Source organism: Canis lupus, chromosome 4 (genome assembly GCF_011100685.1).
Source record: "Canis lupus familiaris isolate Mischka breed German Shepherd chromosome 4, alternate assembly UU_Cfam_GSD_1.0, whole genome shotgun sequence".
In the NCBI taxonomy this organism is placed as follows: Eukaryota; Metazoa; Chordata; class Mammalia; order Carnivora; family Canidae; genus Canis; species Canis lupus.
Genome location: NC_049225.1, coordinates 3,281,849 through 3,299,688, shown reverse-complemented (window position 1 = coordinate 3,299,688; position 17,840 = coordinate 3,281,849). Strand labels below are relative to the sequence as shown.

General features: G+C 39.6%; 1 protein-coding gene across 5 annotated transcripts in view; it reads left to right on the top strand.

Moving 5' to 3' along the window:
- RYR2 (ryanodine receptor 2) overlaps nt 1–17,840 on the top strand; it is a 726,942-nt gene that overhangs the window by 170,975 nt on the left and 538,127 nt on the right. The gene's annotated exons all lie outside the window — the stretch shown is intronic.

Genomic DNA, 17,840 nt, shown 5'->3' with positions numbered 1-17,840 from the left:
CTGCCTCCAGCTGCCTGACTTTCAGACTCCTGCCTCCAGCTGCCTACTTGATGTCTCATTTGGACAAAAGTCATCCCAAACCTAGTATGTCTAAAACTGACCCTCACACCCCCTTCCCTGGCTCACACTGCTTTCCCTCTGTTCCCCAGTGTAGTATGTGGTACTGCCATTTAACCCAGGTGTTCAGAACTACAAGCTTGTAATTGTTCCTCTCATCTGTATCAAATTTCCAGTAGACACTACTTTTTAAAAAGTTTTTAAATTTTTTTAAAGCAGGCTCCATGCCCAGTGCAGAGCTCCATGTGGGGCTTGAACTCACAACAACCCTGAGATCAGGACCTAAGTTGAGACCCAGAGTTGAATGCTTGGGGCACCTGGGTGGCTTGGTTGGTTAAGAATCTGCCTTCAGCTCAGGTCATGATCTCAGGGTCCTGGGATCAAGCCTCATATCAAGCTGAGCAGGGAGCCTGCTTCTCCCTTTCCTTCTGCTGCTCCCCCTAGTTTGTGCTGTCTCTCTCTAAGAAATAAATAAAATTTCCAAGAAAGACAAGAGTCAGAGGCTTAACCAGCTGAGCCACGCAGGCACCTCATATTTTAAATTACATTCAGATTGTGGCCACTTCCCATCACTTCTATGGGCAACACCCCCACCCCTCACCCCAGAAGCCACCACCATCCTCTGCTTTAGCTGCGGTAATAACCTCTCAACTAGTATTGCTGCTCCCAACACGGAGGCCAGAATGACTCCTTTAAAGTGAAATGAGTCCTGTTACTCTCCCTCACAGTCCTCTACATTTCTAGTCCTTTTTGGACTAAACTCTGAAACCCTTCCCAAGGCCTGCAAGGATCCAGCCCTGCCAGGGCTCTCTCTTTGTTCCCTTCTCTGGATCCGCCAGCCCCCTTGCTCCTTCTGGAGCTCACCAAACCCTTCCCCATTGCAGGATTGCTGTGTTTGCTGCCCTGGAAGCTCTGCCTGTAATATTCCATGTGCTCATTCACAATTTCATGTGATCTTGGTTCAGTGTCCTCTTATCCGAGAGGCTGCTTCTGACCAGCCTGCAATATAACCCCTCTTCGTCACTCAGAGTGTACGTCCTCTACACTGTCCCTGTGTTGTCAGCTCTTACCACTGTTGGGTGTTCAGTTTCATAACCAATTATTTGTTGATTTTTTTCTCTCTTCCCTGAGAGTGAGCTCCGTGGGTGCGGGAACTTGTTCCATCTTGTTGATGCTGGTAGGTCCTGAGTGAGTGAATTTAACCCTTACGAATATAGGAACAATGAAGCAACAGTGAATAATCTTTTATATTCTGAGCACCCTATCCTGAGTAGTTGGTAAATATGTTTTTGATCAACTTAATCTCTCGCAGTGACCCTCTAAAGTAGGTGTTCACTTCATAGATGAAAATACTGAAAATCACAGTGACTCATAAAAAGAGCTAGGTAGCTGACATTCAAATTCCGAATTTAGTCTAGAAATCCTGCTTTTTCCACTTATATTATTTATTATTATAAGTTAATGTATTTTGAACAACTTATTATCATTTACTATTAGGTAATGTTATTATTTCCCCCTAATAGATGAAAACCACTGAGGATAAAGTGTTCATGAATTGCCTGGGGTTCTGTAGCCAGGAAGGGCTGACAGGGGCTTCCCATTCTGGTTTCTGATTGAGCTTTTTTCATGCAACCACAAGGTTTCTGGAACAGGCATTTGTGTGTCTCACTTTATCTGGGTGGCATTTTTTTGCTATCCATTATGTTTGATCCCTCGTAAACTGGCATTTGTGAATTCAATACCAGGCTTTCCAAAATCTAGTCCTAAAATGTAAAGTCATGAATTTGCTTCATATACACATTAACCTTTAGCTGATTTAGTAATATTTGTATAGGCTGAGTAAAAACCACATAGAACTGAAATTTGCTACTTTGCTTGTGCTCACCTCTACAGCAAAAATGTACGCAAGTCTTATCAGAAGAGTTTCATGCCCAGGTGTAATTTGCTGGTTCCTTGATTCATTTCCAGGTCAGAGAAAAGCCCTCAGCTGAGATACTCACTGAGTGCAAGGGAAGTGAGTAAATTATCAGAAGCCTATGAAAATAGAGAGGTTTTGGCACCTGGTACACTTGATGGTAATCTCCATTTTTATTAAAGACTTAGATTTATAATTAGCAAGGACAAAATTTAATAGGTTTGTGAGTTACAGGAATAAACTGGAGGCTGAAACTGTAAACTAATATTTCACTACTTTCCAAAAGCAAATCTAGAAATCTATGGAGAAATGTAGTATCTATACATTTTGTGTGATAAGCCCTTGTATAAACATGTAAGTGGGGAGATACATATCAAAACATATTCCAGAAGCAAGATTAAAATAATTTCTGTGAATCATATTTTTCCATGTGCCATGTTTTTGCTGAAAAGTGTGGTATTTATTTTCTTTATAGGTGGTATATATACCATGTATCTGTCCAGACTGCTGTTACATATTTTTTTGATCAGTTTTAAAAATTAGTCCTTGTCTTATGCAATATAAGAAAAATACACTTACTGGAGCTCATAGAATTGTGTATGTAACACCTAAAAAGGGAGGGAGTGGTGGTGGCGGGGAGAGAGAGAATATGTGTGTGTACAAGAAACCATAATGTCTGAAATTGCCTTATCTTGAATCAATATATCTATATATCTATATATTATGGATATGTAGATTCAGATTTTGAGAATTGCACCTAAGATTCTCCATCTTTTCAGTATCCTTACTTAAAATGTAATCTTTTTGGTATTCTTCCTTAATGTTGGGGTAATTTTTACGTATTGATTTTTCTCTTCAGGATTTTAATGTGGTTTATACATGGGAGTCTGGTATGGATCTTTGAGAATCTGTACCACTTGCTCACCGTGGCCTCTGCCATTCTTCAGAGAGGAGGAGGTGGACTTCTAACGTTTTAAAGTATGCATGCAACCTCAACCAATATATTATGCATGATATGTACCTATATTTATACTTATATATGGGTCTCATCTGCTCTGCATATACTAAATATTTCAGAGTAGTATGTCTAAATATACTTAATTTTTCATAGAAGCATAATATCTCATAAATGGTTTGTACAGTAGGTAATACTCTGGTATAATTGCAGAATGAATCCTAAGGGGTCAGCCCATCTGGTGCTCTCCTTGGTCTCTTAATACTTTATGCTTGATCATCAGCCAGGTGACAGGGAGACGTTATTGAGTGCTAAATTACTCTGCTTGTCTCTGTGTTCGATTTAATGCCTTATGTGCGAATAGGAACACTCATTTTCTTTAATAGCTGTTTTTTTGGTTGTGTTCCACATATAGGTGTGAGAGAGTCAGAATAACATTCTTATACTCAGCACATATATTAAGATGCATTTTAACCGGAATTTTCTATATGTGGCAATTCTTAGGGCCAAGTAGGAGTTTCAGATCATTTCAGAGCTGGGAACATAGGCTTCGATTTTATGCATGATATTTTCTAAGTGGAAAAGAGAAACAGATAGATTTCTGTTGATGTTACTGTGGGTGAATGTATCTGTCAAACTCAATCTCTGTCTGGCATGAACAGACACTGAGAATATCTGAAATATGTTGTCTTTCTGGATCTGATTTTTTTACTTGCAAGTCCATTTTCTTATGATTGGGATCAAGTTAAATGCTTAATTTTTATAAGCTGTTTCCACTCTTACAATTCTACATATATGACCTCACATATTATCCAAGACATTTTAGGCTAATTCCCTTTATCTTTTTTTTTAACTTCATTTTTTGTTATATCACAGCCATGAAAGTATTTCAGAAACTTATTTTCAAAGATTTAGAACAGGAACAAAGAAATTTCTTTTACCCCATGGTTTCTGAGAAACTCCTTAGTTTTCTAGGTGATATTTGTGAGGGTAGTTTCAATGTTTTGTCCCCTCTTTGAAATACAATTTCACCAAAAAACAAATGGGGAATGTGGTATCAGGATCCTGGAATGGATTTTTCATGTGGTCTTATGGGTGAATCAATCCTGACATACCTCACTTCTTCTCTAGTTGGGATCTGGTCAATTACAGGATCATACTTGTGTCCACAAATTATTGGTGAGGTATTCTAGTTGTGCTGTTTAGTAGATTGTGTGTGTGTGTGTGTGTGTGTGTGTGTGTGTGTGTGTATCTTTAGTAATTCAGGAACTCTAGTATTCGATGACCTTCCCTGTGGGAGGAGGGGCTGTAGTGGAGGGAGCAGTCCAACCAGGCAGGGAAGGAGCATATTCCCTAACTGTTGAGAATTGCCTGTGTATAGTGATGGTAAAAAGCAGGCAGCTTTTGTTGGGTTTTATTACAGCTTTGAATCTCCCTACAGAGAATACCACCTTCTTGTCTGCCCCTGGGGCAGATGGTACCTGTGACCTTCCCTCATCCTATTTTGCCACTGCTCCTATTTCTCACTCCTGCTCCTGGGCTTAGGTAGTGTGGAAACCTAGGAAAGCAGGATATGGCAAATGTCAACATATTAATTCTTTCTACAATAGCACCAAAAAAGTTTTCAACTAGTATTCTCCTATCTCAGATGTGGAAGTTAAAAAGATCCATTTTCCTTTTCTGTCCATCTGTCTGTACTTTGCTTTTTTTTTTTCTGCCCTTTCTTAAAAATCTATTGAGCAGCATTACTTTAGACTGTCCTTAGTCTAACTTCTGAGTATTGACTAGATTTTAATTACTTATTAATGATGCATTCAACCTTCTTTTCTCATCTCACCACTTCCTGCTACTCCTCCATTCAAACTAATTTGCTTGTTACTTTCAGTATGTTTTTCACTTGATTTTTTTAAAAAAGATTTATTTTATTTTAGAGACGGGAAGAGAGAGAGGGAGCGAGAGAGAGAGAGTGAAGGGAAGAGCAGAGGGAGAGAGAATCTCAAGGAGATTTCATGCTAAGCATAGAGCCCAATGTGGGGCTTGATCTCATGACACTGAGATCATGACCTGAGCGGAAACTATGGGTCAGACACTCAAATGACTGTGCCACCCCAAACGCCCCTCACTTGATTTTAACACAATTCAATCTGCATATGGTACCTTTTGTTCACTTCACCTGTAGCCACATCATCAAACGTATTCGATAAAAGGAAATTGGAGGATTAGGTTCAGTTCCTGGGTAGGTGGCTTAATTTTCCCAGCCAGACTCTTGGTGCAATGATTTTATGTCTGTACATGTAGATTTAGATAATGCAGAGGTTTGAGGATAGGCTCTTTAGAGTCAGGTGAACCCACATTTCAGTCCCATTCACCCCACCGCAGCTGAATAACCATAAGCAAACAGTTTACTGTCAGGATGCTTTTTCCTTATCATCCCGTAAAGTAGCTATAGTAATAGCACCTATCTGAACTCCTAAGCATAATAATAGTACTTAACTCCTAGAGCTCTTCATTTATTTATCCATTGACTGTGTTCTGGGCCAGGTGCTCTGTGATGAGTAGAAGTTGCTAAGTAGCACTGACATTTGACTTCCCTTGATTTGTCATCGAGGAAATGCATAGTATCTGGGACAGAGGTACTTACTGGCCTTAGCTACCCTGAGGGAGGTGGGGGCTCCAGCAAATAATAAATGGCAGTTTCTTTCCCTTTTAAAGGCATAGAAAGAATCTGTTCGTTCTTTTATTCTTAAGATAACCTTTATGAATACCTACTGTGTGCCGGGCACTAAGGATCAATATAACCATGGTAGGCAAAAGCTCTCCCTTCAGGGTGTGTACGTAATTTTAGGGGAGCAAGAAAACAGTTAAAGAAGACGATTGCAGAGCATAATCCATGTTATAAAGGAGTGAGAGTCATGAGGCTGGGGTAGGAGGGTAAGCAACAGAGAGGTCTGGAAGACCTCCCATAATGGGAAGGGGCAGGCTTTGCAAAGATCCAGAGGAAGAACATTTATGTGAAGGGAAAAACAAAGCAGAAAAGGACTTTCCACATTTGAGGAATAGATAGGAGACATGTATGGCTAGACTGTAATGAGCAACGTGGGAATAGACATGAGAGACAGTTGTAGAGGTGGAGAAAATAGAGCATATGGGGCCTGGTAGACCATGAGAATGAGTTGACTTACATGAGGCCTGGGGTGGTGGGAGAGCAGGTGAAAGGATCACAAGAGTTGGTAGCAGGAAGATAGGTTTCTTCTTCTTCTGCTTCCCTTTCTGCTTCTGCTGCTTCTGCTACTGCTTATTCTTCCCCTTTTCCTCCTCCTCCTCCTCCTCCTCCTCCTCCTCTCTCTCTTTCTTCAGATTTGATTTATTTTGAGAGAGAGAGCATGAGCTAGGAGAGGGCCAGAGGGAAAAAGAGTGAGAGAAAAATCCCAAGCTCAGTGGTGGAGCCCTGCACAGGGCTCAATCCCAGGACCCTGAGATCATAACTGAGCCGAAATTAAGAGTCAGACACTTAATTGACTGAGTCACCCAGGTGCCCCAAGGTGTCTAGTTTTATTTTATCTTTTTTAAAGATTTTATTTATTAGAGAGAAGGAGGTGGAGAGCACAGAGAGAGTAAGAGTGAGAAGCAGACTCCCCACCGAGCAGGCAGCCTGATACAGGGCTCTATCCCAGGACCCTGAAATCATGACTTGAGCCGAAGGCAGACACTGCACCAACTGAGGCACCCAGGTGCCCCTAGGTGTCTGGTTTTAGTTACATTGATTGACTGCTGCTTATGGACATAAAAAACACTGGGGGATGGCAAAATTGGGGAGGATTTTAGGAAGATTTACATTTTGGATATGCTAACTTCCAAGAAAAACGTAGACCTATTAAAATGTGATCATTATTTGTAACTATTTGTGAGATAAAGGCTCATCTGTACCCTGTTTGACATTCCTGTTGGTTTCCGCAGTATTTAAGAAAGGCATTCAGGACCTCTGTAGATGATTCCAGCTTCTATTGTTGCTAAGTCTTGGTTGGTAGGGAGCTAAAACTTGATGTCACTGAAGCTTGCCGCCGGCCTGTGGGCACCGCAGGGTCGGACTCTAGCTCTGCTGGTTATAACTGTGCAGCTCCTGGAGAAGGCAGAGGGTTTCCTTATAGCTTAGGGGTGCACTGAATTCACTCCCCGGTGATGGATTTCCCGATGTAGTGTATCAAGGTGAAAAAGGTAAAGTTCCTCTCTGAAGGGAGTGTTTATTTCTACCAAAATGGGAATTAGACAGGCATCGAGGAAATGTTTATATATTCAGGGGAGACATTCTGCTGTGTGCTTTTTATTAGGAGGGCTGCCACTTGTGACCTGGACATCGAGAAGAGGTCTTGTGTCTTGATTGTCTCCGATATTTGGGTGTTTCTGTCCCGCTCCCCTTCAGCTACCATTGCCCAGGCATGCGCTACCGCTACCCTCGCAGCTCGTCAGCTCCCATGTGCCATTTTGTGTGTGTGCTTCGGCTTGATAGTCCTCAGCACCGAGCCACAGGTTACCACAGGTTACCTCAGTATTGGTAAGAGCTTTAAGAAAAAGTGCTTCCATCTTGTATAAGACCACATACACAACATGAATAGTTAAGGATGCTGCTGAGATATCCTTTGTACCCAAAACAAAACAGAAACAAAAACGAGAGGAAGCTAGAGATAGTTCATACAGTAAAAGTGTGAAAGGTACATGTAATCGCTGTGAATTTCCACCACAGAAGAATTCTCCTTTCTCCTTTTGTCTTTTCCACAGAACCATAAAATGGGAGTGCTGGAAAGGACCTGGAAGTATAGTCAGGTCATTTACTGGTGAGGAGCTGAGGACTGAGCAGTCACACTGTCGTGCAAACGGGATCCTTTCCTTGCAAGTAAAGATATTACCTATCCGTGGAAATATAAATGTTACTCAGGAGAATAGATTTTTCCCCAGGCTTCTGTAGTGTCGCTTCATGGGTGCTTCCCATGCTTCACTGGGCTCGTTCTGTGTGTGTGAGAGAGACGAGGAGTCTTTACCTTGGCTTCACTGCCTTTAGTTTCATTGCAAAGCATGTGTCTCTTGGGCCGGAGTCCCGAACTAGTCACTTGTGGCATCAGGGGTCCTTCTAGACTTCGATGTCATGGTTGTTCTCTTTTTCCAAGACTTGTGACCATTTTACTGTTGCCCAGCTCAGCTTGGCCCCTTGGGACTGTCAGGTCTGCTTCCAACTCCCGTGATAGGCACCATAAGCGTTCTTCCAGCACTCCCTGACTGTTCCGGGGCCTCTGTTCTGAAGTGCTCACCCCCACCAGTTCTTTGGTTTCCCATCTTGCTGCTGATTCTGGCACTCTTCTTGCCTCTTCTCTTGAATGTGATGGCTAGCACCATTTCTCATTTTGGTGCTGAACATTATCAGATGTGCTTTCTCATACAAATAAGCAAGATTTTTCTCTGGGGAATTTATTTAGGAACAGAATTGCCAGGTTGCAAGGCATGTATTTTCTTTCTTTCTTTCTTTCTTTCTTTCTTTCTTTCTTTCTTCTTAGGGAGGGAGGGAGGGAGGAGGGCTGGATGGCTGGCGGGATGGGAGGGCGGGAGGAGGGAGGAGAGGACGTGCAGGAAGGACGTCCGTTCCCTTCCTTCCTTCCTTCATTCCTTCCTTCCTTCCTTCCTTCTTTCTTTCTTTCTTTCTTTCTTTCTTTTTCTTTCTTTCTTTTTCTTTTTTTCAATTTTATTTGTTTGACAGAGCACAAGCAAGGAGAGTGGCAGGCAGAGGGAGAGGGAGAAGCAGACTCCCTGCCAGGCAAGGAGCCCAGTATGGGACTCGGTCCCAGGACCCTGGGATCCTGATTGGAGCTCAAGGCAGATGCTTAACCTACTGAGCCACCCAGGTGCCCCAGCAAGGCATGCATTTTCAACCTTTATGCCAATTTGTTTCCTAAAATGGTTTTTAACAATTTATTCTCCCATCAGACATGTATAAGAGTTTTCATTTTTCTACATTCATGCCAAACCCCTTGGTGTTGTCAGACTTTTTTTTTTTTTCCTTTGGCAGTCTGGAGAGTATAAAATGGATTTTATTTCCCTGTTTGTACTTCTCTGATTACTAGTAAGATACAGCCTCTTTTCTTATAGTTCACCATTTGTTGAATAGCTGAAATGCTATTCATGCTTTTTGCCTACTTTTCAATTTTTTTCCTCAATGACTTTTACAAATCCTTTATGTGTATGTATATTTGTTTCTAGTATGAATTTCAAATACATTCTCATAGTTTATGGTTTTTTTTACCTTATAGTGGCTTTTGTTGAATAGAGGTTCTTAATTTTAGTAATGTTAAATTTTTCAATTTCTTTTGTCTTCTTTGTGTCTTGCTTGAGAAATCCTCTTATTATATAAACTTACACCGATATTCATCTGTATTTTCTTCTAAAAGTCTAAAAGTTTGTCTTCACAATTTAAATCTTTAAATCTTTTTTTTCACAATTTAAATCTTTAATTATTTTTTTAACTTTAATTTATTTAAGAGAGAGAAAGGGAGAGCATGCAAGCTGGGGAAGGAATAGAGGGAGAGGGAAAAGCAGGCTCCCTGATGAGGGCAGAGCCTAAAACTGAGCTCAATCCCAGGACCTGAGATTATGACCTGAGCTGAAGGCAGATGCTTAACCAACTTGAGCCACCTGGGCACCCCAGATCTTTAATTCTTAGAATTATTTTTTCTATGTATGATAGGATAAAGGAATCCAATTTTATTTTTTTTTTAAATTAGATTTTTAGGTTTCTATTCATTCTTATGTTATTACATACTTTAACAGTTCTATAATAAAGGTACATTATTTTTTATTCTACATTTTTAGTTGCACTGAGTTATTTTCTGATTAACCTAAGATTTATGATTATGTTTAGTGCTGCATAAATGTCAGGAGCCACCTAACTGATCAGCAGGGAAGGGTTATTAATGGAAAGAGAATGGTCTATTCTCACTCAGCGTATTTTCATGGTTATGGCAAGATAAATAGCAACATACTACATTTTCAACAAGTTTTACAACATTCATATTCACAAGTACAAATTTGTTGAGGAGCATGCTTTAAATTATTATTATTTAATTAATATTATTATGTTATTTTTTGTCACTAAATTCTGTACTCAACATGTCTCACAGCATTGTGTCTTTATCTTACATCTTTTCAGTAATAGGTCATTTGATAATTGTTGATAGAATTGGGTTCTTCATAGAGTGTCTTTCCAGTATGGGTTTTATGTAGTGAGCTACAGCTGCAGACTTGACTTGCTAAATGTCTCCTCTTTAATGTTGATTAAGGAATGAGTGATCAGTGAAGATAGCTCTTCATTCCTAACACTGAGATTGTGTTGTGCATTTTGAATCCACACATGCCTTACAGGTGTTGCTCTGGGAGTAGAGGATTTTGGATGCTCTCTTCACTGCTGTGTTTTTGTAGCAGTCATTACCTGGCATTTTCCAAGGCAGTTATATCTCCTGCTAAACATTACCTTGCCTTCTTGCTTAAAGATTATGACTTTCTGTAGTTTTCTTAAACACACGAGGGCTGAAGCTCACCTTAAAGCCTCTCTACAGGGATCACAGAGATGGGCCTTCCCTTTAATGCAGATTTGCTCCTGTTTTTATTTATCAATGAAGGCCTTTCCATACTGATTAAGGGCATAGAGTTTCTCTATCATATGAATTTCTTAATGTGAATAAAGTTTAGCCTTCTGGCTGGTATCTTCCCCATAATCCTTATATCATACACTCTTTCCCCCTATATGGACTCTCTGGTATCTGTATAGGTATGTGTTCTGGCTGAGGGCTCTTCCATATTCACTGAATTTATAGGCTTTCTCTCCACTATGAAGTCTCTGATATTATCTAGGGACAGCATATATGCATTAAAGGCTTTATGCAGAAATGACATTCTTAATGTTTTTATACTAGTGTAAATTTAAAAATGTATTTTTTTAGGGCTGATGATGACTGAAGGCTCTTTTACCAAGAATATAGTCAGAGGGCATCCCCCTGTCTGAGCTTCTGGGTGGTCATAAAGGATAAATCTGTGGCTGAAGGCTCTTCTGCATTTATTTTATTTACAAATTTTCTCTGTAGTGTGACCATTTTATTTTTGTCCAGTGTACAACTACAATTTCTACAATAGTAGCTTTCTGGATTTTTTTTTCATGTAATTTGTCAGCAAATCCTGCCACTTCTACCTTGATAGTATATTATGTTCAAATTGCGGTGTCTCAGAACCCAGAAATGGGCCCTCAACTCCATGGTCAACTAATATTCGACAAAGCAGGAGAGAATATCCACTGGAAAAAGGACAGTCTCTTCAATAAATGGTGCTGGGAAAATTGGCCAGCCATGTACAGGAGAATGAAACTAGACCATTCTGTTACACATACACAAAGATAAACTCAAAATGGATGAAAGATCTAAACGTGAGACAAGAATCCATCAAAATCCTAGAGGAGAACACAGGCAACACCCTTTCTGAACTTGGCCACAGCAACTTCTTGCAAGATACATCTACAAAGGCAAGAGAAACAAAAGCGAAAATGAATTATTGGGACTTAATCAAGAAAAAAAGCTCTGCACAGCAAAGAAACAGTCAACAAAACTAAAAGACAACCTACAGAATGGGAAAAGATATTTGCAAATGACCTATCAGATGAAGGGCTAATATCCAAGATCTATAAAGAACTTATTAAACTCAACAGCATGGAAACAACCCAATCATGAAGTGGACAAAAGACATGAATAGAAATTTCACAGAGGAAGACATAGACATGGCCAAAAAGCACATGAGAAAATGTTCCGCATCACTTGCCATCAGGGAAACACAAATCAAAACCACAATGAGATACCACCTCACCCCAGTGAGAATGGGGAAAATTAACAAGGCAGGAAATAACCAATGTTGGAGAGGATGTGGAGAAAGGGGAGCCTTCTTGCACTGTTGGTGGGAATGTGAACTGGTATAGCCACTCTGGAAAACTGTGTGGAGGTTCCTCAAAGCATAAAAATAGAACTATCCTATGACCCAGCAATTGCACTGCTGGAGATTTACCTCAAAGATACAGAAGCAGTGAAGCAGCAGGACACCTGCACCCCATTGTTTATAGCAGCAATGTCCACTATAGGCAAACTGTGGAAGGAGCGTCAGTGTCCATCAAAAGTTGAATGGATAAAGAAGATGTGGTCTGTTTTTCCATTGGGATATTACTAGCCATTAGAAACGACAAATACCCACCATTTGCTTCAACATGGATAGAATTGGAGAGTATTATGCTGAGTGAAGTAAGTCAGTTGGAGAAGGACAAGCATTATATGGTCTCATTCATTTGGGGAATATAAAAAATAGTGAAAGGGGATAAAGGGGAAAGGAGAGAAAATGAGTGGGAAATATCAGTGAGGGTGACAGAACATGAGAGAATCCTAACTCTGGGAAACGAACAAGGGGTGGTGGAAAGGGAGGTGGGCTTGGGGTTGGGGTGACTGGGTGACGGGCACTGAGGGGGGCACTTGACGGGATGAGCACTGGGTGTTATGCTATATGTTGGCAAATCGAACTCCATTTAAAAAATATACAAAAAAAAAACCCACAACAAATTGTGGTGTCTGTAATAGGTTCTCAATAAACAGGTGATCTGTGCTTTGCATGCTTATGATTAGGCACAATTTCAGTTGGCACAGTTTGGTTAAATGGCACGAGTACCCTGAACATAATGGTTCAAATTTCATTTTTCATAATATATTAACTGTGAGTAACTACATAAAGCACAGATTTCACTTCTAGCTCTTTAGTTTATGAATCACCATCAGATACCTAGCAGATGTTCATCATGATCAGTGACCAATCACAACACTACTTTCAAAGTCTCTGGTGATTGGTCACTGCGTCTCTGTTCTTCATGTTCCACATAGACACACCTGTGTGGTTGTATCAGTTACCTGCTTGTCTACGTGTGTTTGAGGCTTGGGGCATTTCACAAACACATGGGTAAGTGGGAATTAGCTAACAAAAAGGAAAGTGCAGTAAAGAAACAAAAAGTAGGGATGCTGGAAATGAAATTCTGATTGAATATAAGTGGAGTCATGGAAGCAGTGTTTGTGTGTGGGAGTGTGGTCACAGTTGCCACTTGAGAAACTGTAGATGTGCAGCCAGAGGGACCCAGTGAAGGCGACTTTATCTGCATAAATGAGGAACATGGTTTTGAAAAAGAGGATGGAGATGTCCCAAAGGAGGTCACGCTGGCTAAGAAAAATCACATTAAAAAAACTCTGAAAATGCTGGAGAATTATCCAAATGCAGGAATACGACAATTGCCAAGACATGGAGGGAGGTGCTCCTTCCATAAGGCAAGTTACATAATGAGAAGCTTAAGGAAAGCCCCATTCAGACTGCTCTTGATAAGTGTTTTACAAAGAACAAAAACACCTTAATTCTCATTTTTTAAAAAAGATTTTATTTATTTATTCATGACAGAGAGAGAGAGAGAGGCAGAGACACAGGCAGAGGGAGAGCAGGCTCCACGCAGGGAGCCCAATGTGGGACTCTATCCCACGTCTCCAGGATCACGCCCTGGGCTGAAGGCAGGCGCTAAAGTGCTGGGCCACTGGGGCTGCCCTAATTCTCAATGTTTTTAATGTTTCAGACTATAGGGGACTAAATCTTTTACTTTTTTTTTTTTTTCATTTCTTGGTGCTTTTTTTAATGAAATTTTTATTTTTTATTTTTTTATATTGCTTTTTTATTCAAAATTAAAATTTAAATGAACTTTGCATAAATGCCAGGTAAGTTAATATTTCTCTACAAATTTAGAAACAGAAATCTACTCCATTCTTACCAATCCTTTTTCATTCTTTTGGCCAGTCATTCTGGCCAAAAAAATATATATATAGTTCCTGGTTATAGTATTTTTGTGTATTTTAAGACTAATTCTTTGCTAGTAGATTTACTTTTATAACTGATAGAGTTTTTAATGTTTGGACAAAATTTTTTTAAGGTCATGAAACAATTTTAAACAATTTTGCTAAAGATTGCTTTACACAGTCATTTTTATGATTATTCTAATGTGCAAACTGAGGACAGTCTATTGTTTAAATAAATGAATATAAACTCAGTGCAAGACCAAAAATATGGGCCTCTTTTTTTCAGTTGTCTTAATTCATTTATTCTGATCACCACGTATTTGCTGTAAGAAAAACAAATAGTAGAGATAACATTTTTATTTGGCAAATTGCCAGAAAAGCGAAATACGATTATGATGATGACATCAGAGGAAATGAACTTGTGACAATTTGCCACTGTTCCTGGAATATAGGAGGCACTCAATGAATCCAGTGCATATCTAGAATTGGCTAGAAGTAACCTGCTTTAGGTCACTGCTTCCTCCTTGCCTCCCTGCAGTGTGGATTTAGTATAACATCCTATTCCCTCAATAGAAGCCAAAGATCTGACCCTAGACTCAAGGCCTTTCATGATCTGGCCTCTCCCATTGCTGCCCACCATCCTCTCTCTGACGTCAGGGCATCCTCTGTTTCCTTGAACATGATGGATGCTCTCCTGCCTTGGGCACTTTCATTGGCCATCCCTCAACCTGCAGTGTATGTTCTTCTTCCCGGCTTTAAGTCTTTGCTCAAAAGTCATCCCTTCAATGAGATCTGATAATTCTATTCTTAATTTCAAACTCACCACCTGCCCCCCACCCACCAGCATTCCTGATCCTCCTTATATTGTTCTTTTTTTTCCCATAGAACTTTTTGCCTTTAACGTAATTTACAAAAATATTGTGCTTTGTTTCTTGTCCCTCTTCCCCTACCAGAACATAGGCCTAATGAGTTCAGGGATCTCTGATTTATATGGTGATTTATCTTAAGTGCTTAGGACGTATCCTATTATGTATTATATACTCAGTAAATATTTATTAAATGATAAATGAATGTCTGAAAGGAACCATTGATGTCATTTGATAATTATTTCCCATGTTGTGTCTGCCTTGGGCTCACGTCATGATCTGAGGGTCCTGGGATCAAGCCCCACGTCGGGCTCCCTGCTCAGCAGAGAGTCTGCTTCTCCATCTCCCTCTGCCCCCCACTCCGCTCATGCTCTCTTACTCTCTCTCACACACATACTCTGTCTCTCTTGAATAAATAAATAAAATCTTAAAAAAAAAAAGACAACTAAGAGAGAAAACAAGTTATAGAAGGTTTAGATCTGCATAAACATTTCAAAAGACAAACATTGTAACCATCTAAGAAAAGTATCTGATGTGATTCGAGGGAATTTTTAATGACCCGAGTTATGAAGAATATTTCTTGACTTTTCAAGAGGACAGTATGTTTGTTATCAAAGTTCTATTATGTTTCTGGGGAAATGAGAGACTTACTGCCTTTTCCCCCAAAGCAATCCCACTGGGTTTTATATTGATGCTACAGATACTTACAATATATTAAAATTTGTCACAAATATAATAGGATCAGCAATTTTTCCTCAAATACTGTCCTATTTCCTGGCTGAATATAACCAGAAAATCACTTAATGGGATTGTATAACGCTAACTTTAATTGGAAAGGTAGGGTCTTACTTTGGCAGTTCTAAAGAGCAACTCCGTTTGTCAGCGTGGCAACACATATTTATGAGCAATCATAAAGTGGATTAAGATAATCATTTATCGAGTATATTTGCCCAGTGCAATGTTAGACACTGTAATTTAATAATGTCATTATGCATTCATTTATGTAAACTGAAGGACTATAGTGGTAAAGAAGCACAAAACAAAGGGACTGATGCAGCCTGGTGGGTCAGGGAAGGCTCAGGAATAACTCAGGAATGGATGCCTAAGTTAGGATTTCAATGATGAATATGTCTTACTAGAGGGGAGGATAAAGAGCTTAGTAGCATGTGCAAACTCCTGTAGGAACACAGGAATGAAGGAAGATTGGTTGCAGGAAATACTGGGTTGGTGCTCTTCTATGTGGGGGTTTGTAGACTAAAGGAGTATTTAGGTCTTTTTCCTTAGAGCAATGGGAAGTCATTAAAAGATTTTAAGCCAGGAAACATTTCAGTCAGGTGAAGGTGAAGCACCATTGGAAGAGAGTTTGCAGTGCAGAAAACTATTTAGTGGGTTTTTGAAGATAATAACCAAGAGATGATGGTAGTTGGTGTGGTGAGGAATTGATGGGTTTTAAATTGCTGGATTTGGAATAGAATCCTTAGGACTTGGTGATTGTAAGCTGGATATCACTCTCACTTTAAGCGCTGTTTATCTTCATGAAGTTCACAAAGTTTCTCCTAGAATATTTATCTTTTACAATTTATTATTTTGTTCAAAATTTGTAAAAGGAAAAAAAAGACTAGTATTTTTTTATTTCTTCCAATTTGTTTTACATAAAATGGGCAGTGGTGTAAGTTCAAGTGATTCCAGGAACAGCAAGATACTAGTATCTTATTAATCTGGTCATTCACAGTTAATTAATGGACTTTTAAATTAAAAAAAAAAGTGAAAAGAATGGAGGCAGAATGTACTTTTGTAGCATTTTGGTTATGGAATAGGATTTCTTGTGAGTTGAATCAAAATTTGTTGCCCTAGGCACTAGACATAAGACATGGGGAGTCAAAACAAGGAATACGAAAAGGTAAGTATTTAAGGCTGATTTTAGTTTTTATGGGCTAAGGTGGGAAAAGTGATGGCCATTGTGTGCATTTTGGCATCCTGGCACACCAATGGTACATGCAATTAAAATGTGAAGACTGGAAATGAGAGTTAGGAGCCTGGACCCCAGGCCAGGTGGCAAAGGCTAACTCAAAAGCCTTAAAACCCAAGAGATAGCCTTTAACTACAGCCTTATTATCCTGTTACCTTAACAGTGTTAAGTCTCTGGATTCCCATCAGTATGAGGCTGTGCTTATTAGTCTTAGCTCTTAGAATAGAGAAGAAACTTCATGTATGGGTGTGTATACCCATATCCTTATACACACATGTGTATGCTGACAAAAGCCAGATTTACTGCACATAGGTTAAAATAAATTTAAAAAACTACTTATCGAGACTTCTCGAATGCATTGTCAGTAGACTCTGAAACCACAGTGGTGCTGAGAAAAATTATGCTTCGAGATGAATGATCGGTTAATTAAAGGGAACTGGCAGGTATTTATGAATTGGTGTTTCGTCCATCAATGCTCAGTATATTTTACTTTGCCAGAATGGAACCCTCTGCTTACTGAAATATAAAATAAGAACAGCTCCCAGGTAAACTAGAAAAAGCCTCATGTCATGCCAAGTTCTATCATTCACAGTTGAATCATGAATGTTGCAGTTATAGCCTCCTTCCTTGGTGGTGTGGCAGAGCTCTCTTGAGCTTAATGTTGCTTCATGGCCAGGGTGAAGGCTCTAGATTAAAAGGAAACTTTGTACAAGTGAGTTAGTTTCATAGTCTTGGTAGCTCAGTATATTATTTATACTGGCTTCCTTCCGTAATGTGGTTGGTATGGACCACATATTAATGAGCATCTCCACATGTGAGCTCATTTCTGGTTCTGTCCAAAATATTTGAACTTATTTTAATATTCAGCTGTTATTGATGACGTCCAAGCTCTTTTAAGAGACTGCTCACATGTCTTCTGGGATCCATACCCTTTCTGGGACCCATTTGGGATTCTAGTTCCTCAGATCCACTGGTTTGAAATGTAGAATCAGCGTGCCCAAGTGCAACAGAACCAGAATCTGCATTTCAGCAATACCCACAGGTGAAAGGATGCATGTTAAAGATTGAGAGGTACTTTTCTAGATAACAAATATAGTTAAAAAAATCAGTTGAGCCTCTAGAAGCAGTCTGGGGCTGAGGATTTTTAGGTTCAGATAAAGTAGGTTGATCGATCAGTTCCTAAAAT